Source organism: Engystomops pustulosus, unplaced genomic scaffold, assembly GCF_040894005.1.
Source record: "Engystomops pustulosus unplaced genomic scaffold, aEngPut4.maternal MAT_SCAFFOLD_567, whole genome shotgun sequence".
Classification (NCBI taxonomy): domain Eukaryota; kingdom Metazoa; phylum Chordata; class Amphibia; order Anura; family Leptodactylidae; genus Engystomops; species Engystomops pustulosus.
The window spans coordinates 1848-28494 of NW_027285447.1; the positions used below are offsets into that span (position 1 = coordinate 1848).

At 48.7% G+C, this 26647-nt stretch overlaps 1 pseudogene; it reads right to left on the reverse strand.

Moving 5' to 3' along the window:
- On the reverse strand, window positions 1-26444 carry LOC140111721 (guanine nucleotide-binding protein subunit alpha-13-like; annotated as a pseudogene).
- Between the last annotated feature and the right edge of the window lie 203 nt (window positions 26445-26647).

The window sequence follows — 26647 nt, forward strand, 5'->3', positions numbered from 1 at the left end:
CAGCTGGAACTCGCGGCGGCGGTCGTAGGCGTGCTGGATCCCGCTGTCCGCCCACAGCGCCTTTATAGATGCCAAGTGCAGGAGGAAGACCTGAGGGCTCCACCATCCCCTGGGCCACCAGGGCCGAGCGCGTGTCAAATGCCATCATCACCTCCCCATTCTTCTGATTGGACGGATCTCCCCACGGGATGTGCAGCTTCTCCCGCGCGTCCACCAGCACCCGGATACCTGCAGGAAAACCGGAGAATCAGGGAGAGCCCGCCAGGACCCCCCCCAGAGGGGAGGGGGAGGAAGAGAGCCCGCCAGGACCCCCCCCAGAGGGGAGGGGGAGGAAGAGAGCCCGCCAGGACCCCCCCCAGAGGGGAGGGGGAGGAAGAGAGCCCGCCAGGACCCCCCCCAGAGGGGAGGGGAGGAAGAGAGCCCGCCAGGACCCCCCCAGAGGGGAGGGGGAGGAAGAGAGCCCGCCAGGACCCCCCCCAGAGGGGAGGGGGAGGAAAAGAGCCCGCCAGGACCCCCCCCAGAGGGGAGGGGGAGGAGGAGGAGAGCCCGCCAGGACCCCCCCAGAGGGGAGGGGGGAGGAGGAGAGCCTGCCAGGACCCCCCCCAGAGGGGAGGGGGAGGAGAGCCCGCCAGGACCCCCCCCAGAGGGGAGGGGGAGGAAGAGAGCCCGCCAGGACCCCCCCCAGAGGGGAGGGGAGGAAGAGAGCCCGCCAGGACCCCCCAGAGGGGAGGGGGAGGAAGAGAGCCCGCCAGGACCCCCCCCACAGAGGGGAGGGGAGGAAGAGAGCCCGCCAGGACCCACCCCCAGAGGGGAGGGGGAGGAAGAGAGCCCGCCAGGACCCCCCCCCAGAGGGGAGGGGGAGGAAGAGAGCCGCCAGGGACCCCCCCCCAGAGGGGAGGGGGAGGAAGAGAGCCCGCCAGGACCCCCCCCCCAGAGGGGAGGGGGAGGAAGAGAGCCCGCCAGGACCCCCCCCAGAGGGGAGGGGAGGAGAGGCCCACCAGGACCCCCCAGAGGGGAGGGGGAGGAGAGCCCGCCAGGACAAGTAATGTCATGTATGTACACAGTGACTGCACCAGCAGCAGAATAGTGAGTGCAGCTCTAGGGTATAATACAGGATGTAACTCAGGATCAGTACAGGATAAGTAATGTCATGTATGTACACAGTGACTGCACCAGCAGCAGAATAGTGAGTGCAGCTCTGGGGTATAATACGGGATGTAACTCAGGATCAGTACAGGATAAGTAATGTCATGTATGTACACAGTGACTGCACCAGCAGCAGAATAGTGAGTGCAGCTCTGGGTATAATACAGGATGTAACTCAGGATCAGTACAGGATAAGTAATGTCATGTATATACAGTGACTGCACCAGCAGCAGAATAGTGAGTGCAGCTCTGGGGTATAATACAGGATGTAACTCAGGATCAGTACAGGATAAGTAATGTCATGTATGTACAGTGACTGCACCAGCAGCAGAATAGTGAGTGCAGCTCTGGAGTATAATACAGGATGTAACTCAGGATCAGTACAGGATAAGTAATGTCATGTATGTACACAGTGACTGCACCAGCAGCAGAATAGTGAGTGCAGCTCTGGAGTATAATACAGGATGTAACTCAGGATCAGTACAGGATAAGTAATGTCATGTATGTACACAGTGACTGCACCAGCAGCAGAATAGTGAGTGCAGCTCTGGAGTATAATACAGGATGTAACTCAGGATCAGTACAGGATAAGTAATGTCATGTTATGTACACAGTGACTGCACCAGCAGCAGAATAGCGAGTGCAGCTCTGGAGTATAATACAGGATGTAACTCAGGATCAGTACAGGATAAGTAATGTCATGTATGTACACAGTGACTGCACCAGCAGCAGAATAGTGAGTGCAGCTCTGGAGTATAATACAGGATGTAAACTCAGGATCAGTACAGGATAAGTAATGTCATGTATGTACACAGTGACTGCACAGCAGCAGAATAGCGAGTGCAGCTCTGGAGTATAATACAGGATGTAACTCAGGATCAGTACAGGATAAGTAATGTCATGTATGTACACAGTGACTGCCACCAGCAGCAGAATAGTGAGTGCAGCTCTGGAGTATAATACAGGATGTAACTCAGGATCAGTACAGGATAAGTAATGTCATGTATGTACACAGCGACTGCACCAGCAGCAGAATAGTGAGTGCAGCTCTGGGGTATAATACAGGATGTAACTCAGGATCAGTACAGGATAAGTAATGTTATGTATGTACACAGCGACTGCACCAGCAGCAGAATAGTGAGTGCAGCTCTGGGGTATAATACAGGATGTAACTCAGGATCAGTACAGGATAAGTAATGTCATGTATGTACAGTGACTGCACCAGCAGCAGAATAGTGAGTGCAGCTCTGGAGTATAATACGGATGTAACTCAGGATCAGTACAGGATAAGTAATGTCATGTATGTACAGTGACTGCACCAGCAGCAGAATAGTGAGTGCAGCTGTGGGGTATAATACAGGATGTAACTCAGGATCAGTACAGGATAAGTAATGTCATGTATGTACACAGTTACTGCACCAGCAGCAGAATAGTGAGTGCAGCTCTGTGTATAATACAGGATAAGTAATGTCATGTATGTACAGTGACTGCACCAGCAGCAGAATACTGAGTGCAGCTCTGGAGTATAATACAGGATGTAACTCAGGATCAGTACAGGATAAGTAATGTCATGTATGTACAGTGACTGCACCAGCAGCAGAATAGTGAGTGCAGCTGTGGGGTATAATACAGGATGTAACTCAGGATCAGTACAGGATAAGTAATGTCATGTATGTACACAGTGGACTGCACCAGCAGCAGAATAGTGAGTGCAGCTCGGAGTATAATACAGGATGTAACTCAGGATCAGTACAGGATAAGTAATGTCATGTATGTACAGTGACTGCACCAGCAGCAGAATAGTGAGTGCAGCTCTGGGGTATAATACCGGATGTAACTCAGGATCAGTACAGGATAAGTAATGTCATGTATGTACACAGTGACTGCACCAGCAGCAGAATAGTGAGTGCAGCTCTGGGGTATAATACAGGATGTAACTCAGGATCAGTACAGGATAAGTAATGTCATGTATGTACACAGTGACTGCACCAGCAGCAGAATAGTGAGTGCAGCTCTGGGGTATAATACAGGATAAGTAATGTCATGTATGTACACAGTGACTGCACCAGCAGCAGAATAGTGAGTGCAGCTCTGGAGTATAATACAGGATGTAACTCAGGATCAGTACAGGATAAGTAATGACATGTATGTACACAGTGACTGCACCAGCAGCAGAATAGTGAGTGCAGCTCTGGAGTATAATACAGGATGTAACTCAGGATCAGTACAGGATAAGTAATGTCATGTATGTACACAGTGACTGCACCAGCAGCAGAATAGTGAGTGCAGCTCTGGGGTATAATACAGGATGTAACTCAGGATCAGTACAGGATAAGTAATGTCATGTATGTACACAGTGACTGCACCAGCAGCAGAATAGTGAGTGCAGCTCTGGGGTATAATACAGGATGTAACTCAGGATCAGTACAGGATAAGTAATGTTATGTATGTACACAGTGACTGCACCAGCAGCAGAATAGTGAGTGCAGCTCTGGGGTATAATACAGGATGTAACTCAGGATCAGTACAGGATAAGTAATGTCATGTATGTACACAGTGACTGCACCAGCAGCAGAATAGTGAGTGCAGCTCTGGGGTATAATACAGGATGTAACTCAGGATCAGTACAGGATAAGTAATGTTATGTATGTACACAGTGACTGCACCAGCAGCAGAATAGTGAGTGCAGCTCTAGGGTATAATACAGGATGTAACTCAGGATCAGTACAGGATAAGTAATGTCATGTATGTACACAGTGACTGCACCAGCAGCAGAATAGTGAGTGCAGCTCTGGGGTATAATACAGGATGTAACTCAGGATCAGTACAGGATAAGTAATGTTATGTATGTACACAGTGACTGCACCAGCAGCAGAATAGTGAGTGCAGCTCTGGGGTATAATACAGGATGTAACTCAGGATCAGTACAGGATAAGTAATGTCATGTATGTACACAGTGACTGCACCAGCAGCAGAATAGTGAGTGCAGCTCTGGGGTATAATACAGGATGTAACTCAGGATCAGTACAGGATAAGTAATGTCATGTATGTACACAGTGACTGCACCAGCAGCAGAATAGTGAGTGCAGCTCTAGGGTATAATACAGGATGTAACTCAGGATCAGTACAGGATAAGTAATGACATGTATGTACACAGTGACTGCACCAGCAGCAGAATAGTGAGTGCAGCTCTGGGGTATAATACAGGATGTAACTCAGGATCACTACAGGATAAGTAATGTCATGTATGTACACAGTGACTGCACCAGCAGCAGAATAGTGAGTGCAGCTCTGGGGTATAATACAGGGTGTAACTCAGGATCAGTACAGGATAAGTAATGTCATGTATGTACAGTGACTGCACCAGCAGCAGAATAGTGAGTGCAGCTCCGGAGTATAATACAGGATGTAACTCAGGATCAGTACAGGATAAGTAATGTCATGTATGTACAGTGACTGCACCAGCAGCAGAATAGTGAGTGCAGCTCTGGGGTATAATACAGGATGTAACTCAGGATCAGTACAGGATAAGTAATGTCATGTATGTACACAGTGACTGCACCAGCAGCAGAATAGTGAGTGCAGCTCTGCAGTATAATACAGGATGTAACTCAGGATCAGTACAGGATAAGTAATGTCATGTATGTACAGTGACTCCACCAGCAGCAGAATAGCGAGTGCAGCTCTGGGGTATAATACAGGATGTAACTCAGGATCAGTACAGGATAAGTAATGTCATGTATGTACACAGTGACTGCACCAGCAGCAGAATAGTGAGTGCAGCTCTGGAGTATAATACAGGATGTAACTCAGGATCAGTACAGGATAAGTAATGTCATGTATGTACACAGTGACTGTACCAGCAGCAGAATAGTGAGTGCAGCTCTGGGGTATAATACAGGATGTAACTCAGGATCAGTACAGGATAAGTAATGTCATGTATGTACACAGTGACTGCACTATCAGAAAAGTGAGTGCAGCTCTGGGGTATAATACAGGATGTAACTCAGGATCAGTACAGGATAAGTAATGTCATGTATGTACACAGTGACTGTACCAGCAGCAGAATAGTGAGTGCAGCTCTGGGGTATAATACAGGATGTAACTCAGGATCAGTACAGGATAAGTAATGTCATGTATGTACACAGTGACTGCACTATCAGAAAAGTGAGTGCAGCTCTGGGGTATAATACAGGATGTAACTCAGGATCAGTACAGGATAAGTAATGTCATGTATGTACACAGTGACTGCACCAGCAGAAAAGTGAGTGCAGCTCTGGGGTATAATACAGGATGTAACTCAGGATCAGTACAGGATAAGTAATGTCATGTATGTACACAGTGACTGCACCAGCAGCAGAATAGTGAGTGCAGCTCTGGGGTATAATACAGGATGTAACTCAGGATCAGTACAGGATAAGTAATGTCATGTATGTACACAGTGACTGCACTAGCAGCAGAATAGTGAGTGCAGCTCTGGGGTATAATACAGGATGTAACTCAGGATCAGTACAGGATAAGTAATGTCATGTATGTACACAGTGACTGCACCAGCAGCAGAATAGTGAGTGCAGCTCTGGAGTATAATACAGGATGTAACTCAGGATCAGTACAGGATAAGTAATGTCATGTATGTACACAGTGACTGCACCAGCAGCAGAATAGTGAGTGCAGCTCTGGAGTATAATACAGGATGTAACTCAGGATCAGTACAGGATAAGTAATGTCATGTATGTACATAGTGACTGCACCAGCAGCAGAATAGTGAGTGCAGCTCTGGGGTATAATACAGGATGTAACTCAGGATCAGTACAGGATAAGTAATGTCATGTACGTACAGTGACTGCACCAGCAGCAGAATAGTGAGTGCAGCTCTGGAGTATAATACAGGATGTAACTCAGGATCAGTACAGGATAAGGAATGTCATGTATGTACACAGTGACTGCACCAGCAGCAGAATAGTGAGTGCAGCTCTGGAGTATAATACAGGATGTAACTCAGGATCAGTACAGGATAAGAAATGTCATGTGTGTACACAGTGACTGCACCAGCAGCAGAATAGTGAGTGCAGCTCTGGGATATAATACAGGATGTAACTCAGGATCAGTACAGGATAAGTAATGTCATGTATGTACAGTGACTGCACCAGCAGCAGAATAGCGAGTGCAGCTCTGGGGTATAATACAGGATGTAACTCAGGAACAGTACAGGATAAGGAATGTCATGTATGTACACAGTGACTGCACCAGCAGCAGAATAGTGAGTGCAGCTCTGGAGTATAATACAGGATGTAACTCAGGATCAGTACAGGATAAGTAATGTCATGTATGTACACAGTGACTGCACCAGCAGCAGAATAGTGAGTGCAGCTCTGGAGTATAATACAGGATGTAACTCAGGATCAGTACAGGATAAGTAATGTCATGTCTGTAGACAGTGACTGCACCAGCAGCAGAATAGTGAGTGCAGCTCTGGGTATAATACAGGATGTAACTCAGGATCAGTACAGGATAAGTAATGTCATGTATGTACACAGTGACTGCACCAGCAGCAGAATAGTGAGTGCAGCTCTGGGGTATAATACAGGGTGTAACTCAGGATCAGTACAGGATAAGTAATGTCATGTATGTACACAGTGACTGCACCAGCAGCAGAATAGTGAGTGCAGCTCTGGAGTATAATACAGGATGTAACTCAGGATCAGTACAGGATAAGTAATGTCATGTATGTACACAGTGACTGCACCAGCAGCAGAATAGTGAGTGCAGCTCTGGAGTATAATACAGGATGAAACTCAGGATCAGTACAGGATAAGTAATGTCATGTATGTACACAGTGACTGCACCAGCAGCAGAATAGTGAGTGCAGCTCTGGGGTATAATACAGGATGTAACTCAGGATCAGTACAGGATAAGTAATGTCATGTATGTACACAGTGACTGCACCAGCAGCAGAATAGTGAGTGCAGCTCTGGGGTATAATACAGGATGTAACTCAGGATCAGTACAGGATAAGTAATGTCATGTGTGTACACAGTGACTGCACAAGCAGCAGAATAGTGAGTGCAGCTCTGGGGTATAATACAGGATGTAACTCAGGATCAGTACAGGATAAGTAATGTCATGTATGTACACAGTGACTGCACCAGCAGCAGAATAGTGAGTGCAGCTCTGGAGTATAATACAGGATGTAACTCAGGATCAGTACAGGATAAGTAATGTCATGTATGTACACAGTGACTGCACCAGCAGCAGAATAGTGAGTGCAGCTCTGGGGTATAATACAGGATGTAACTCAGGATCAGTACAGGATAAGTAATGTCATGTATGTACAGTGACTGCACCAGCAGCAGAATAGTGAGTGCAGCTCTGGGGTATAATACAGGATGTAACTCAGGATCAGTACAGGATAAGTAATGTCATGTATGTACACAGTGACTGCACCAGCAGCAGAATAGTGAGTGCAGCTCTGGGGTGTAATACAGGATGTAACTCAGGATCAGTACAGGATAAGTAATGTCATGTATGTACACAGTGACTGCGCCAGCAGCAGAATAGTGAGTGCAGCTCTGGAGTATAATACAGGATGTAACGCAGGATCAGTACAGGATAAGTAATGTCATGTATGTACACAGTGACTGCACCAGCAGCAGAATAGTGAGTGCAGCTCTGGAGTATAATACAGGATGTAACTCAGGATCAGTACAGGATAAGTAATGTCATGTATGTACACAGTGACTGCACCAGCAGCAGAATAGTGAGTGCAGCTCTGGGGTATAATACAGGATGTAACTCAGGATCAGTACAGGATAAGTAATGTCATGTATGTACACAGTGACTGCACCAGCAGCAGAATAGTGAGTGCAGCTCTGGAGTATAATACAGGATGTAACTCAGGATCAGTACAGGATAAGTAATGTCATGTATGTACACAGTGACTGCACCAGCAGCAGAATAGTGAGTGCAGCTCCGGGGTATAATACAGGATGTAACTCAGGATCAGTACAGGATAAGTAATGTCATGTATGTACACAGTGACTGCACCAGCAGCAGAATAGTGAGTGCAGCTCTGGGGTATAATACAGGATGTAACTCAGGATCAGTACAGGATAAGTAATGTCATGTATGTACACAGTGACTGCACCAGCAGCAGAATAGTGAGTGCAGCTCTGGGGTATAATACAGGATGTAACTCAGGATCAGTACAGGATAAGTAATGTCATGTATGTACAGTGACTGCACCAGCAGCAGAATAGTGAGTGCAGCTCTGGAGTATAATACAGGATGTAACTCAGGATCAGTACAGGATAAGTAATGTCATGTATGTACACAGTGACTGCACCAGCAGAATAGTGAGTGCAGCTCTGGGGTATAATACAGGATGTAACTCAGGATCAGTACAGGATAAGTAATGTCATGTATGTACACAGTGACTGCACCAGCAGCAGAATAGTGAGTGCAGCTCTGGGGTATAATACAGGATGTAACTCAGGATCAGTACAGGATAAGTAATGTCATGTATGTACACAGTGACTGCACCAGCAGCAGAATAGTGAGTGCAGCTCTGGGGTATAATACAGGATGTAACTCAGGATCAGTACAGGATAAGTAATGTCATGTATGTACACAGTGACTGCACCAGCAGCAGAATAGTGAGTGCAGCTCTGTGTATAATACAGGATAAGTAATGTCATGTATGTACACAGTGACTGCACCAGCAGCAGAATACTGAGTGCAGCTCTGGAGTATAATACAGGATGTAACTCAGGATCAGTACAGGATAAGTAATGTCATGTATATACAGTGACTGCACCAGCAGCAGAATAGTGAGTGCAGCTGTGGGGTATAATACAGGATGTAACTCAGGATCAGTACAGGATAAGTAATGTCATGTATGTACACAGTGACTGCACCAGCAGCAGAATAGTGAGTGCAGCTCCGGAGTATAATACAGGATGTAACTCAGGATCAGTACAGGATAAGTAATGTCATGTATGTACAGTGACTGCACCAGCAGCAGAATAGTGAGTGCAGCTCTGGGGTATAATACCGGATGTAACTCAGGATCAGTACAGGATAAGTAATGTCATGTATGTACACAGTGACTGCACCAGCAGCAGAATAGTGAGTGCAGCTCTGGGGTATAATACAGGATGTAACTCAGGATCAGTACAGGATAAGTAATGTCATGTATGTACACAGTGACTGCACCAGCAGCAGAATAGTGAGTGCAGCTCTGGGGTATAATACAGGATAAGTAATGTCATGTATGTACACAGTGACTGCACCAGCAGCAGAATAGTGAGTGCAGCTCTGGAGTATAATACAGGATGTAACTCAGGATCAGTACAGGATAAGTAATGTCATGTATGTACACAGTGACTGCACCAGCAGCAGAATAGTGAGTGCAGCTCTGGAGTATAATACAGGATGTAACTCAGGATCAGTACAGGATAAGTAATGTCATGTATGTACACAGTGACTGCACCAGCAGCAGAATAGTGAGTGCAGCTCTGGGGTATAATACAGGATGTAACTCAGGATCAGTACAGGATAAGTAATGTCATGTATGTACACAGTGACTGCACCAGCAGCAGAATAGTGAGTGCAGCTCTGGGGTATAATACAGGATGTAACTCAGGATCAGTACAGGATAAGTAATGTTATGTATGTACACAGTGACTGCACCAGCAGCAGAATAGTGAGTGCAGCTCTGGGGTATAATACAGGATGTAACTCAGGATCAGTACAGGATAAGTAATGTCATGTATGTACACAGTGACTGCACCAGCAGCAGAATAGTGAGTGCAGCTCTGGGGTATAATACAGGATGTAACTCAGGATCAGTACAGGATAAGTAATGTTATGTATGTACACAGTGACTGCACCAGCAGCAGAATAGTGAGTGCAGCTCTAGGGTATAATACAGGATGTAACTCAGGATCAGTACAGGATAAGTAATGTCATGTATGTACACAGTGACTGCACCAGCAGCAGAATAGTGAGTGCAGCTCTGGAGTATAATACAGGATGTAACTCAGGATCAGTACAGGATAAGTAATGTCATGTATGTACACAGTGACTGCACCAGCAGCAGAATAGTGAGTGCAGCTCTGGAGTATAATACAGGATGTAACTCAGGATCAGTACAGGATAAGTAATGTCATGTATGTACACAGTGACTGCACCAGCAGCAGAATAGTGAGTGCAGCTCTGGGGTATAATACAGGATGTAACTCAGGATCAGTACAGGATAAGTAATGTCATGTATGTACACAGTGACTGCACCAGCAGCAGAATAGTGAGTGCAGCTCTGGGGTATAATACAGGATGTAACTCAGGATCAGTACAGGATAAGTAATGTCATGTATGTACACAGTGACTGCACCAGCAGCAGAATAGTGAGTGCAGCTCTAGGGTATAATACAGGATGTAACTCAGGATCAGTACAGGATAAGTAATGACATGTATGTACACAGTGACTGCACCAGCAGCAGAATAGTGAGTGCAGCTCTGGGGTATAATACAGGATGTAACTCAGGATCAGTACAGGATAAGTAATGTCATGTATGTACACAGTGACTGCACCAGCAGCAGAATAGTGAGTGTAGCTCTGGGGTATAATACAGGGTGTAACTCAGGATCAGTACAGGATAAGTAATGTCATGTATGTACAGTGACTGCACCAGCAGCAGAATAGTGAGTGCAGCTCCGGAGTATAATACAGGATGTAACTCAGGATCAGTACAGGATAAGTAATGTCATGTATGTACAGTGACTGCACCAGCAGCAGAATAGTGAGTGCAGCTCTGGGGTATAATACAGGATGTAACTCAGGATCAGTACAGGATAAGTAATGTCATGTATGTACACAGTGACTGCACCAGCAGCAGAATAGTGAGTGCAGCTCTGCAGTATAATACAGAATGTAACTCAGGATCAGTACAGGATAAGTAATGTCATGTATGTACAGTGACTCCACCAGCAGCAGAATAGCGAGTGCAGCTCTGGGGTATAATACAGGATGTAACTCAGGATCAGTACAGGATAAGTAATGTCATGTATGTACACAGTGACTGCACCAGCAGCAGAATAGTGAGTGCAGCTCTGGAGTATAATACAGGATGTAACTCAGGATCAGTACAGGATAAGTAATGTCATGTATGTACACAGTGACTGCACCAGCAGCAGAATAGTGAGTGCAGCTCTGGAGTATAATACAGGATGTAACTCAGGATCAGTACAGGATAAGTAATGTTATGTATGTACACAGTGACTGCACCAGCAGCAGAATAGTGAGTGCAGCTCTGGGGTATAATACAGGATGTAACTCAGGATCAGTACAGGATAAGTAATGTCATGTATGTACATAGTGACTGCACCAGCAGCAGAATAGTGAGTGCAGCTCTGGAGTATAATACAGGATGTAACTCAGGATCAGTACAGGATAAGTAATGTCATGTATGTACACAGTGACTGCACCAGCAGCAGAATAGTGAGTGCAGCTCTGGAGTATAATACAGGATGTAACTCAGGATCAGTACAGGATAAGTAATGTCATGTATGTACACAGTGACTGCACCAGCAGAAAAGTGAGTGCAGCTCTGGGGTATAATACAGGATGTAACTCAGGATCAGTACAGGATAAGTAATGTCATGTATATACACAGTGACTGCACCAGCAGCAGAATAGTGAGTGCAGCTCTGGGGTATAATACAGGATGTAACTCAGGATCAGTACAGGATAAGTAATGTCATGTATGTACACAGTGACTGCACCAGCAGCAGAATAGTGAGTGCAGCTCTGGGGTATAATACAGGATGTAACTCAGGATCAGTACAGGATAAGTAATGTCATGTATGTACACAGTGACTGCACTAGCAGCAGAATAGTGAGTGCAGCTCTGGGGTATAATACAGGATGTAACTCAGGATCAGTACAGGATAAGTAATGTCATGTATGTACACAGTGACTGCACCAGCAGCAGAATAGTGAGTGCAGCTCTGGAGTATAACACAGGATGTAACTCAGGATCAGTACAGGATAAGTAATGTCATGTATGTACACAGTGACTGCACCAGCAGCAGAATAGTGAGTGCAGCTCTGGAGTATAATACAGGATGTAACTCAGGATCAGTACAGGATAAGTAATGTCATGTATGTACATAGTGACTGCACCAGCAGCAGAATAGTGAGTGCAGCTCTGGGGTATAATACAGGATGTAACTCAGGATCAGTACAGGATAAGTAATGTCATGTACGTACAGTGACTGCACCAGCAGCAGAATAGTGAGTGCAGCTCTGGGGTATAATACAGGATGTAACTCAGGATCAGTACAGGATAAGGAATGTCATGTATGTACACAGTGACTGCACCAGCAGCAGAATAGTGAGTGCAGCTCTGGAGTATAATACAGGATGTAACTCAGGATCAGTACAGGATAAGTAATGTCATGTGTGTACACAGTGACTGCACCAGCAGCAGAATAGTGAGTGCAGCTCTGGGGTATAATACAGGATGTAACTCAGGATCAGTACAGGATAAGTAATGTCATGTATGTACACAGTGACTGCACCAGCAGCAGAATAGTGAGTGCAGCTCTGGAGTATAATACAGGATGTAACTCAGGATCAGTACAGGATAAGTAATGTCATGTATGTACACAGTGACTGCACCAGCAGCAGAATAGTGAGTGCAGCTCTGGAGTATAATACAGGATGTAACTCAGGATCAGTACAGGATAAGTAATGTCATGTATGTACATAGTGACTGCACCAGCAGCAGAATAGTGAGTGCAGCTCTGGGGTATAATACAGGATGTAACTCAGGATCAGTACAGGATAAGTAATGTCATGTACGTACAGTGACTGCACCAGCAGCAGAATAGTGAGTGCAGCTCTGGAGTATAATACAGGATGTAACTCAGGATCAGTACAGGATAAGGAATGTCATGTATGTACACAGTGACTGCACCAGCAGCAGAATAGTGAGTGCAGCTCTGGAGTATAATACAGGATGTAACTCAGGATCAGTACAGGATAAGTAATGTCATGTGTGTACACAGTGACTGCACCAGCAGCAGAATAGTGAGTGCAGCTCTGGGATATAATACAGGATGTAACTCAGGATCAGTACAGGATAAGTAATGTCATGTATGTACAGTGACTGCACCAGCAGCAGAATAGTGAGTGCAGCTCTGGGGTATAATACAGGATGTAACTCAGGAACAGTACAGGATAAGGAATGTCATGTATGTACAGTGACTGCACCAGCAGCAGAATAGTGAGTGCAGCTCTGGAGTATAATACAGGATGTAACTCAGGATCAGTACAGGATAAGTAATGTCATGTATGTACACAGTGACTGCACCAGCAGCAGAATAGTGAGTGCAGCTCTGGAGTATAATACAGGATGTAACTCAGGATCAGTACAGGATAAGTAATGTCATGTCTGTACACAGTGACTGCACCAGCAGCAGAATAGTGAGTGCAGCTCTGGTGTATAATACAGGATGTAACTCAGGATCAGTACAGGATAAGTAATGTCATGTATGTACACAGTGACTGCACCAGCAGCAGAATAGTGAGTGCAGCTCTGGGGTATAATACAGGATGTAACTCAGGATCAGTACAGGATAAGTAATGTCATGTATGTACAGTGACTGCACCAGCAGCAGAATAGTGAGTGCAGCTCTAGGGTATAATACAGGATGTAACTCAGGATCAGTACAGGATAAGTAATGTCATGTATGTACACAGTGACTGCACCAGCAGCAGAATAGTGAGTGCAGCTCTGGGTATAATACAGGATGTAACTCAGGATCAGTACAGGATAAGTAATGTCATGTATGTACACAGTGACTGCACCAGCAGCAGAATAGTGAGTGCAGCTCTGGGGTATAATACAGGGTGTAACTCAGGATCAGTACAGGATAAGTAATGTCATGTATGTACACAGTGACTGCACCAGCAGCAGAATAGTGAGTGCAGCTCTGGAGTATAATACAGGATGTAACTCAGGATCAGTACAGGATAAGTAATGTCATGTATGCACACAGTGACTGCACCAGCAGCAGAATAGTGAGTGCAGCTCTGGAGTATAATACAGGATGAAACTCAGGATCAGTACAGGATAAGTAATGTCATGTATGTACACAGTGACTGCACCAGCAGCAGAATAGTGAGTGCAGCTCTGGGGTGTAATACAGGATGTAACTCAGGATCAGTACAGGATAAGTAATGTCATGTATGTACACAGTGACTGCGCCAGCAGCAGAATAGTGAGTGCAGCTCTGGAGTATAATACAGGATGTAACGCAGGATCAGTACAGGATAAGTAATGTCATGTATGTACACAGTGACTGCACCAGCAGCAGAATAGTGAGTGCAGCTCTGGAGTATAATACAGGATGTAACTCAGGATCAGTACAGGATAAGTAATGTCATGTATGTACACAGTGACTGCACCAGCAGCAGAATAGTGAGTGCAGCTCTGGAGTATAATACAGGATGTAACTCAGGATCAGTGCAGGATAAGTAATGTCATGTATGTACACAGTGACTGCACCAGCAGCAGAATAGTGAGTGCAGCTCTGGTGTATAATACAGGATGTAACTCAGGATCAGTACAGGATAAGTAATGTCCTGTATGTACACAGTGACTGCACCAGCAGCAGAATAGTGAGTGCAGCTCTGGGGTATAATACAGGATGTAACTCAGGATCAGTACAGGATAAGTAATGTCATGTATGTACACAGTGACTGCACCAGCAGCAGAATAGTGAGTGCAGCTCTGGGGTATAATACAGGATGTAACGCAGGATCAGTACAGGATAAGTAATGTCATGTATGTACACAGTGACTGCACCAGCAGCAGAATAGTGAGTGCAGCTCTAGAGCATAATACAGGATGTAACTCAGGATCAGTACAGGATAAGTAATGTCATGTATGTACACAGTGACTGCACCAGCAGCAGAATAGTGAGTGCAGCTCTGGAGTATAATACAGGATGTAACGCAGGATCAGTACAGGATAAGTAATGTCATGTATGTACACAGTGACTGCACCAGCAGCAGAATAGTGAGTGCAGCTCTGGGGTATAATACAGGATGTAACTCAGGATCAGTACAGGATAAGTAATGTCATGTATGTACACAGTGACTGCACCAGCAGCAGAATAGTGAGTGCAGCTCTGGGGTATAATACAGCAGAATAGTGAGTGCAGCTCTGGGGTATAATACAGCAGAATAGTGAGTGCAGCTCTGGGGTATAATACAGGATATAACTCAGGATCAGTACAGGATAAGTAATGTCATGTATGTACAGTGACTGCACCAGCAGCAGAATAGTGAGTGCAGCTCTGGGGTGTAATACAGGATGTAACTCAGGATCAGTACAGGATAAGTAATGTCATGTATGTACACAGTGACTGCACCAGCAGCAGAATAGTGAGTGCAGCTCTGGGGTATAATACAGGATGTAACTCAGGGTCAGTACAGGATAAGTAATGTCATGTATGTACACAGTGACTGCACCAGCAGCAGAATAGTGAGTGCAGCTCCGGAGTATAATACAGGATGTAACTCAGGATCAGTGCAGGATAAGTAATGTCATGTATGTACACAGTGACTGCACCAGCAGCAGAATAGTGAGTGCAGCTCTGGGGTAGAATACAGGATGTAACTCAGGATCAGTACAGGATAAGTAATGTCATGTATGTACAGTGACTGCACCAGCAGCAGAATAGTGAGTGCAGCTCTGGAGTATAATACAGGGTGTAACTCAGGATCAGTACAGGATAAGTAAATGTCATGTATGTACACAGTGACTGCACCAGCAGCAGAATAGTGAGTGCAGCTCTGGGGTATAATACAGGATGTAACTCAGGATCAGTACAGGATAAGTAATGTCATGTATGTACACAGTGACTGCACCAGCAGCAGAATAGTGAGTGCAGCTCTGGGGTATAATACAGGATGTAACTCAGGATCAGTACAGGATAAGTAATGTCATGTATGTACAGTGACTGCACCAGCAGCAGAATAGTGAGTGCAGCTCTGGGGTATAATACAGGATGTAACTCAGGATCAGTACAGGATAAGTAATGTCATGTATGTACATAGTGACTGCACCAGCAGCAGAATAGTGAGTGCAGCTCTGGGGTATAATACAGGATGTAACTCAGGATCAGTACAGGATAAGTAATGTCATGTATGTACAGTGACTGCACCAGCAGCAGAATAGTGAGTGCAGCTCTGGGGTATAATACAGGATGTAACTCAGGATCAGTACAGGATAAGTAATGTCATGTATGTACAGTGACTGCACCAGCAGCAGGATAGTGAATGCAGCTCTGGAGTATAATACAGGATGTAACTCAGGATCAGTACAGGATAAGTAATGTCATGTATGTACACAGTGACTGCACCAGCAGCAGAATAGTGAGTGCAGCTCTGGGGTATAATACAGGATGTAACTCAGGATCAGTACAGGATAAGTAATGTCATGTATGTACACAGTGACTGCACCAGCAGCAGAATAGTGAGTGCAGCTCTGGGGTATAATACAGGATGTAACTCAGGATCAGTACAGGATAAGTAATGTCATGTATGTACACAGTGACTGCACCAGCAGCAGAATAGTGAGTGCAGCTCTGGGGTATAATACAGGATGTAACTCAGGATCAGTACAGGATAAGTAATGTCATGTATGTACACAGTGACTGCACCAGCAGCAGAATAGTGAGTGCAGCTCTAGAGTATAATACAGGATGTAACTCAGGATCAGTACAGGATAAGTAATGTCATGTATGTACACAGTGACTGCACCAGCAGCAGAATAGCGAGTGCAGCTCTGGAGTATAATACAGGATGTAACTCAGGATCAGTACAGGATAAGTAATGTCATGTATGTACACAGTGACTGCACCAGGAGCAGAATAGTGAGTGCAGCTCTGGAGTATAATACAGGATGTAACTCAGGATCAGTACAGGATAAGTAATGTCATGTATGTACACAGTGACTGCACCAGCAGCAGAATAGTGAGTGCAGCTCTGCGGTATAATACAGGATGTAACTCAGGATCAGTACAAGATAAGTAATGTCATGTATGTACACAGTGACTTCACCAGCAGAATAGTGAGTGCAGCTCTGGGGTATAATACAGGATGTAACTCAGGATCAGTACAGGATAAGTAATGTCATGTATGTACACAGTGACTGCACCAGCAGCAGAATAGTGAGTGCAGCTCTGGGGTATAATACAGGATGTCACTCAGGATCAGTACAGGATAAGTAATGTCATGTATGTACATAGTGACTGCACCAGCAGCAGAATAGTGAGTGCAGCTCTGGGGTATAATACAGGATGTAACTCAGGATCAGTACAGGATAAGTAATGTCATGTATGTACACAGTGACTGCACCAGCAGCAGAATAGTGAGTGCAGCTCTGGGGTATAATACAGGATATAACTCAGGATCAGTACAGGATAAGTAATGTCATGTATGTACACAGTGACTGTACCAGCAGCAGAATAGTGAGTGCAGCTCTGGGGTATAATACAGGATGTAACTCAGGATCAGTACAGGATAAGTAATGTCATGTATGTACAGTGACTGCACCAGCAGCAGAATAGTGAGTGCAGCTCTGGGGTATAATACAGGATGTAACTCAGGATCAGTACAGGATAAGTAATGTCATGTATGTACACAGTGACTGCACCAGCAGCAGAATAGTGAGTGCAGCTCTGGGTATAATACAGGATGTAACTCAGGATCAGTACAGGATAAGTAATGTCATGTATGTACATAGTGACTACACCAGCAGCAGAATAGTGAGTGCAGCTCTGGGGTATAATACAGGATGTAACTGAGGATCAGTACAGGATAAGTAATGTCATGTATGTACAGTGACTGCACCAGCAGCAGAATAGTTAGTGCAGCTCTGGGGTATAATACAGGATGTAACTCAGGATCAGTACAGGATAAGTAATGTCATGTATGTACACAGTGACTGCACCAGCAGCAGAATAGTGAGTGCAGCTCTGGGGTATAATACAGGATGTAACTCAGGATCAGTACAGGATAAGTAATGTCATGTATGTACACAGTGACTGCACCAGCAGCAGAATAGTGAGTGCAGCTCTGGGGTATAATACAGGATGTAACTCAGGATCAGTACAGGATAAGTAATGTCATGTATGTACACAGTGACTGCACCACCAGCAGCAGAATAGTGAGTGCAGCTCTGGGGTATAATACAGGATGTAACTCAGGATCAGTACAGGATAAGTAATGTCATGTATGTACACAGTGACTGCACCAGCAGCAGAATAGTGAGTGCAGCTCTGGAGTATAATACAGGATGTAACTCAGGATCAGTACAGGATAAGTAATGTCATGTATGTACACAGTGACTGCACCAGCAGCAGAATAGTGAGTGCAGCTCTGGAGTATAATACAGGATGTAACTCAGGATCAGTACAGGATAAGTAATGTCATGTGTGTACACAGTGACTGCACCAGCAGCAGAATAGTGAGTGCAGCTCTGGGGTATAATACAGGATATAACTCAGGATCAGTACAGGATAAGTAATGTCATGTATGTACAGTGACTGCACCAGCAGCAGAATAGTGAGTGCAGCTCTGGGGTGTAATACAGGATGTAACTCAGGATCAGTACAGGATAAGTAATGTCATGTATGTACACAGTGACTGCACCAGCAGCAGAATAGTGAGTGCAGCTCTGGGGTATAATACAGGATGTAACTCAGGGTCAGTACAGGATAAGTAATGTCATGTATGTACACAGTGACTGCACCAGCAGCAGAATAGTGAGTGCAGCTCCGGAGTATAATACAGGATGTAACTCAGGATCAGTACAGGATAAGTAATGTCATGTATGTACACAGTGACTGCACCAGCAGCAGAATAGTGAGTGCAGCTCTGGGGTATAATACAGGATGTAACTCAGGATCAGTACAGGATAAGTCATGTCATGTATGTACACAGTGACTGCACCAGCAGCAGAATAGTGAGTGCAGCTCTGGAGTATAATACAGGATGTAACTCAGGATCAGTACAGGATAAGTAATGTCATGTATGTACACAGTGACTACACCAGCAGCAGAATAGTGAGTGCAGCTCTGGAGTATAATACAGCATGTAACTCAGGATCAGTACAGGATAAGTAATGTCATGTATGTACACAGTGACTGCACCAGCAGCAGAATAGTGAGTGCAGCTCTGGAGTATAATACAGGATGTAACTCAGGATCAGTACAGGATAAGTAATGTCATGTATGTACACAGTGACTGCACCAGCAGCAGAATAGTGAGTGCAGCTCTGGGGTATAATACAGGATGTAACTCAGGATCAGTACAGGATAAGTAATGTCATGTATGTACACAGTGACTGCACCAGCAGCAGAATAGTGAGTGCAGCTCTGGAGTATAATACAGGATGTAACTCAGGATCAGTACAGGATAAGTAATGTCATGTATGTACACAGTGACTGCACCAGCAGCAGAATAGTGAGTGCAGCTCTGGGGTATAATACAGGATGTAACTCAGGATCAGTACAGGATAAGTAATGTCATGTATGTACAGTGACTGCACCAGCAGCAGAATAGTGAGTGCAGCTCTGGGGTATAATACAGGATGTAACTCAGGATCAGTACAGGATAAGTAATGTCATGTATGTACACAGTGACTGCACCAGCAGCAGAATAGTGAGTGCAGCTCTGGAGTATAATACAGGATGTAACTCAGGATCAGTACAGGATAAGTAATGTCATGTATGTACACAGTGACTGCACCAGCAGCAGAATAGTGAGTGCAGCTCTGGAGTATAATACAGGATGTAACTCAGGATCAGTACAGGATAAGTAATGTCATGTATGTACACAGTGACTGCACCAGCAGCAGAATAGTGAGTGCAGCTCTGGAGTATAATACAGGATGTAACTCAGGATCAGTACAGGATAAGTAATGTCATGTATGTACACAGTGACTGCACCAGCAGCAGAATAGTGAGTGCAGCTCTGGAGTATAATACAGGATGTAACTCAGGATCAGTACAGGATAAGTAATGTCATGTATGTACACAGTGACTGCACCACCAGCAGCAGAATAGTGAGTGCAGCTCTGGGGTATAATACAGGATGTAACTCAGGATCAGTACAGGATAAGTAATGTCATGTATGTACACAGTGACTGCACCAGCAGCAGAATAGTGAGTGCAGCTCTGGGGTATAATACAGGATGTAACTCAGGATCAGTACAGGATAAGTAATGTCATGTATGTACACAGTGACTGCACCAGCAGCAGAATAGTGAGTGCAGCTCTGGAGTATAATACAGGATGTAACTCAGGATCAGTACAGGATAAGTAATGTCATGTATGTACACAGTGACTGCACCAGCAGCAGAATAGTGAGTGCAGCTCTGGGGTATAATACAGGATGTAACTCAGGATCAGTACAGGATAAGTAATGTCATGTATGTACACAGTGACTGCACCAGCAGCAGAATAGTGAGTGCAGCTCTGGGGTATAATACAGGATGTAACTCAGGATCAGTACAGGATAAGTAATGTCATGTATGTACACAGTGACTGCACCAGCAGCAGAATAGTGAGTGCAGCTCTGGGGTATAATACAGGATGTAACTCAGGATCAGTACAGGATAAGTAATGTCATGTATGTACACAGTGACTGCACCAGCAGCAGAATAGTGAGTGCAGCTCTGGGGTATAATACAGGATGTAACTCAGGATCAGTACAGGATAAGTAATGTCATGTATGTACACAGTGACTGCACCAGCAGCAGAATAGTGAGTGCAGCTCTGGGGTATAATACAGGATGTAACTCAGGATCAGTACAGGATAAGTAATGTCATGTATGTACACAGTGACTGCACCAGCAGCAGAATAGTGAGTGCAGCTCTGGAGTATAATACAGGATGTAACTCAGGATCAGTACAGGATAAGTAATGTCATGTATGTACACAGTGACTGCACCAGCAGCAGAATAGTGAGTGCAGCTCTGGAGTATAATACAGGATGTAACTCAGGATCAGTACAGGATAAGTAATGTCATGTATGTACACAGTGACTGCACCAGCAGCAGAATAGTGAGTGCAGCTCTGGGGTATCACACAGGTTATATATAAGTAGTGTGGGGTCAGAGGTCGGGGGATGTCACTCTTCTGCCGGGGTTTTCGGGACAAGCCCACACAGGAGCCGCTGTTCTATGATCTCAAGAGGAATGTGATGAGGGCGGAGTCCGTTTTTTGGGACTGTGCAGGAGTCATGTGATGACAGGCCACGCCCCCTTCCTAAGAGGCGGGACAATAACAGTTCTCACCAGCACATGTTTAGGCTGTTGGGAGGAGGAGGATTTGGGGCTCCTGAACCCCTGAAAATCGCTTCCTGCCGACATCATTACAGGTAAGGACCCCAAAAGACCGCAGTGAGGGGAGCAGTGACCCCATAACTAGAGCAAGGGTGAAGACACCCCAATACTGCAGCCGTATGACGCGTGGGGGGCGCACAGTCTGGGGGTCTCCCCGTATGACGCGTGGGGGGGCGCACAGTCTGGGGGTCTCCCCGTATGACAGGTGGGGGGGCGCACAGTCTGGGGGTCTCCCCGTATGACAGGTGGGGGGGCGCACAGTCTGGGGGTCTCCCCGTATGACAGGTGGGGGGGCGCACAGTCTGGGGGTCTCCCCGTATGACAGGTGGGGGGGCGCACAGTCTGGGGGTCTCCCCGTATGACAGGTGGGGGGGCGCACAGTCTGGGGGTCTCCCCGTATGACAGGTGGGGGGGCGCACAGTCTGGGGGTCTCCCCGTATGACAGGTGGGGGGGCGCACAGTCTGGGGGTCTCCCCGTATGACAGGTGGGGGGGCGCACAGTCTGGGGGTCTCCCCGTATGACAGGTGGGGGGGCGCACAGTCTGGGGGTCTCCCCGTATGACAGGTGGGGGGGCGCACAGTCTGGGGGTCTCCCCGTATGACAGGTGGGGGGGCGCACAGTCTGGGGGTCTCCCCGTATGACAGGTGGGGGGGCGCACAGTCTGGGGGTCTCCCCGTATGACAGGTGGGGGGGCGCACAGTCTGGGGGTCTCCCCGTATGACAGGTGGGGGGGCGCACAGTCTGGGGGTCTCCCCGTATGACAGGTGGGGGGGCGCACAGTCTGGGGGTCTCCCCGTATGACAGGTGGGGGGGCGCACAGTCTGGGGGTCTCCCCGTATGACAGGTGGGGGGGCGCACAGTCTGGGGGTCTCCCCGTATGACAGGTGGGGGGGCGCACAGTCTGGGGGTCTCCCCGTATGACAGGTGGGGGGGCGCACAGTCTGGGGGTCTCCCCGTATGACAGGTGGGGGGGCGCACAGTCTGGGGGTCTCCCCGTATGACAGGTGGGGGGGCGCACAGTCTGGGGGTCTCCCCGTATGACAGGTGGGGGGGCGCACAGTCTGGGGGTCTCCCCGTATGACAGGTGGGGGGGCGCACAGTCTGGGGGTCTCCCCGTATGACAGGTGGGGGGCGCACAGTCTGGGGGTCTCCCCGTATGACAGGTGGGGGGCGCACAGTCTGGGGGTCTCCCCGTATGACAGGTGGGGGGGCGCACAGTCTGGGGGTCTCCCCGTATGACAGGTGGGGGGGCGCACAGTCTGGGGGTCTCCCCGTATGACAGGTGGGGGGCGCACAGTCTGGGGGTCTCCCCGTATGACAGGTGGGGGGCGCACAGTCTGGGGGTCTCCCGTATGACAGGTGGGGGTCTCCTGTATGACGTGGGGGGTGCACAGTTTGGGGGTCTCCGGGCAGTGATGTTTGGGGGTCTCCTGTATGACGTGGGGGGCGGACAGTTTGGGGGTCTCCGGGCAGTGATGTTTGGGGGTCTCCTGTATGACGTGGGGGGCGCACAGTTTTGGGGTCTCCGGGCAGTGATGTTTGTGGGTCTCCTGTATGACGTGGGGGGCGCACAGTTTGGGGGTCTCCGGGCAGTGATGTTTGGGGGTCTCCTGTATGACGTGGGGGCGCACAGTTTGGGGGTCTCCGGGCAGTGATGTTTGGGGGTCTCCTGTATGAAGTGGGGGGCGCACAGTTTGGGGGTCTCCGGGCAGTGATGTTTGTGGGTCTCCTGTATGACGTGGGGGGCACACAGTTTGGGGGTCTCCGAGCAGTGATGTTTGGGGGTCTCCTGTATGACGTGGGGGGTGCACAGTCTGGGGTTCTCTGGGCAGTGATGTTTGGGGGTCTCTATGACAGGTGGGGGTCTTCTGTATGACGTGGGAGGCGGACAGTTTGGGGGTCTCCGGGCAGTGATGTTTGGGGGTCTCCTGTATGACATGGGGGGGCGCACAGTTTGGGGGTCTCCGGGCAGTGATGTTTGGGGGTCTCCTGTATGATGTGGGGGGTGCACAGTTTGGGGGTCTCCGGGCAGTGATGTTTGGGGGTCTCCTGTATGAAGTGGGGGGCGCACAGTTTGGGGGTCTCCGGGCAGTGATGTTTGGGGGTCTCCTGTATGAAGTGGGGGGCGCACAGTTTGGGGGTCTCTGGGCAGTGATGTTTGTGGGTCTCCTGTATGACGTTGGGGGGCGCACAGTTTGGGGGTCTCCGGGCAGTGATGTTTGGGGGTCTCTCTATGACAGGTGGGGGTCTCCTGTATGACGTTGGGGGGCGCACAGTTTGGGGGTCTCCGGGCAGTGATGTTTGGGGGTCTCCTGTATGACAGGTGGGGGTGCAGTTTGGGGGTCTCCGGGCAGTGATGTTTGGGGGTCTCCTGTATGACGTGGGGGTGCACAGTTTGGGGGTCTCCGGGCAGTGATGTTTGGGGGTCTCCTGTATGACGTGGGGGGCGCACAGTTTGGGGGTCTCCGGGCAGTGATGTTTGGGGGTCTCCTGTATGACGTGGGGGGCGGACAGTTTGGGGGTCTCCGGGCAGTGATGTTTGGGGGTCTCCTGTATGACGTGGGGGGCGCACAGTCTGGGGGTCTCCGGGCAGTAATGTTTGGGGGTCTCCTGTATGACGTGGGGGGCGCACAGTTTGGGGGTCTCCGGGCAGTGATGTTTGGGGGTCTCTCTATGACAGGTGGGGGTCTCCTGTATGACGTGGGGGGTGCACAGTTTGGGGGTCTCCGAGCAGTGATGTTTGGGGGTCTCCTGTATGACGTGGGGGGTGCACAGTTTGGGGGTCTCCGGGCGGTGATGTTTGGGGGTCTTCTGTATGACGTAGGGGGTGCACAGTTTGGGGGTCTCCGAGCAGTGATGTTTGGGGGTCTCCTGTATGACGTGGGGGGTGCACAGCTGGGGGTTCTCCGGGCAGTGATGTTTGGGGGTCTCCTGTATGACGTGGGGGGTGCACAGTTTGGGGGTCTCCGGGCAGTGATGTTTGGGGGTCTCCTGTATGACAGGTGGGGGTGCAGTTTGGGGGTCTCCGGGCAGTGATGTTTGGGGGTCTTCTGTATGACAGGTGGGGGTCTTCTGTATGACGTGGGGGGTGCACAGTTTGGGGGTCTCCAGGCAGTGATGATTGGGGGTCTCCTGTATGACAGGTGGGGGTGCAGTTTGGGGGTTTCCCAGCAGTGATGTTTGGGGGTCTTTTGTATGACAGGTGGGGGTCTTCTGCTGTTTCCCAGCAGTGACGTGTGGGGGTCTCCGGGCAGTGATGTTTGGGGGTCTCCTGTATGACAGGTGGGGGTCTCCATTATGACGTGGGGGGCGCACAGTTTGGGGGTCTCCGGGCAGTGATGTTTGGGGGTCTCCTGTATGACAGGTGGGGGTCTCCATTATGACGTGGGGGGCGCACAGTTTGGGGGTCTCCTGTATGACAGGTGGGGGTGCAGTTTGGGGGTTTCCCAGCAGTGACGTGTGGGGGTCTCCGGGCAGTGATGTTTGGGGGTCTCCTGTATGACGTGGGGGCGCACAGTTTGGGGGTCTCCAGGCAGTGATGATTGGGGGTCTCCTGTATGACAGGTGGGGGTGCAGTTTGGGGGTTTCCCAGCAGTGACGTGTGGGGGTCTCCGGGCAGTGATGTTTGGGGGTCTCCTGTATGACGTGGGGGCGCACAGTTTGGGGGTCTCCGGGCAGTGATGTTTGGGGGTCTCCTGTATGACGTGGGGGGCGCACAGTCTGGGGGTCTCCGGGCAGTGATGTTTGGGGGTCTCCTGTATGACGTGGGGGGTCTCCTGTATGACGTGGGGGGCGCACAGTTTGGGGGTCTCCGGGCAGTGATGTTTGGGGGTCTCTCTATGACAGGTGGGGGTCTCCTGTATGACGTGGGGGGTGCACAGTTTGGGGGTCTCCGAGCAGTGATGTTTGGGGGTCTCCTGTATGATGTGGGGGGTGCACAGTTTGGGGGTCTCCAGGCAGTGATGATTGGGGGTCTCCTGTATGACGTGGGGGGTGCACAGTTTGGGGGTCTCCGGGCAGTGATGTTTGGGGGTCTCCTGTATGACGTGGGGGTGCAGTTTGGGGGTTTCCCAGCAGTGACGTGTGGGGGTCTCCGGGCAGTGATGTTTGGGGGTCTCCTGTATGACGTGGGGGGCGCACAGTTTGGGGGTCTCCGGGCAGTGATGTTTGGGGGTCTTCTGTATGACAGGTGGGTGCACAGTTTGGGGGTCTCCGGGCAGTGATGATTGGGGGTCTCCTGTATGACAGGTGGGGGTGCAGTTTGGGGGTTTCCCAGCAGTGACGTGTGGGGGTCTCCGGGCAGTGATGTTTGGGGGTCTCCTGTATGACGTGGGGGCGCACAGTTTGGGGGTCTCCAGGCAGTGATGATTGGGGGTCTCCTGTATGACAGGTGGGGGTGCAGTTTGGGGGTTTCCCAGCAGTGACGTGTGGGGGTCTGCGGGCAGTGATGTTTGGGGGTCTCCTGTATGACGTGGGGGGCGCACAGTTTGGGGGCGCAGTGGGCGGGGTCTCTCACCCTTGATGACGTTGCTGTAGATGGTGGCCCTGAACTCCTGCTTGGCCCTGACGTCGAAGTCCTGGCCGTGGATGATGCGCATCTGCTTGAGGAAGGTGGACTTTCCGCTCTCCCCGGCGCCCAGCAGCAGGATCTTCACCAGGCGCTTGACGTAGGTTTTCTCCCGGGAGATGCAGCGGTCGATGTCCTTGGACTTGCGCTGCTGCTCGGCCTCCCGGCTGGTCAGGACACAGTTGGGGAAGCAGACGGAGAGCACGGAGCGGGACGGCAGGAAGTCCGCCATCTTACACACTACATGAACCGAGCCCAGGGAGGAGGCCGGCGCGCCGCCGCGTCACGACGTCACTGAGACTGCGTGCGCGAACCCGCCGACAGATGAGCGCGCGGCCCCGCCCTGCTGCAGGCGCATGCGCGTCACTGGCGGCTGCGGAGCCGCGGGCGCCATATTACCGGAGTCCGCTCCAGCGGCCGTGAGAGCAAAGAACCAACACAAAATGGCGGCGGCCGCGGAGACAGATCTGAGAGAGAGCGCCCATAATAAAGCCGCAGGATGGAAGGAAAGGCAGC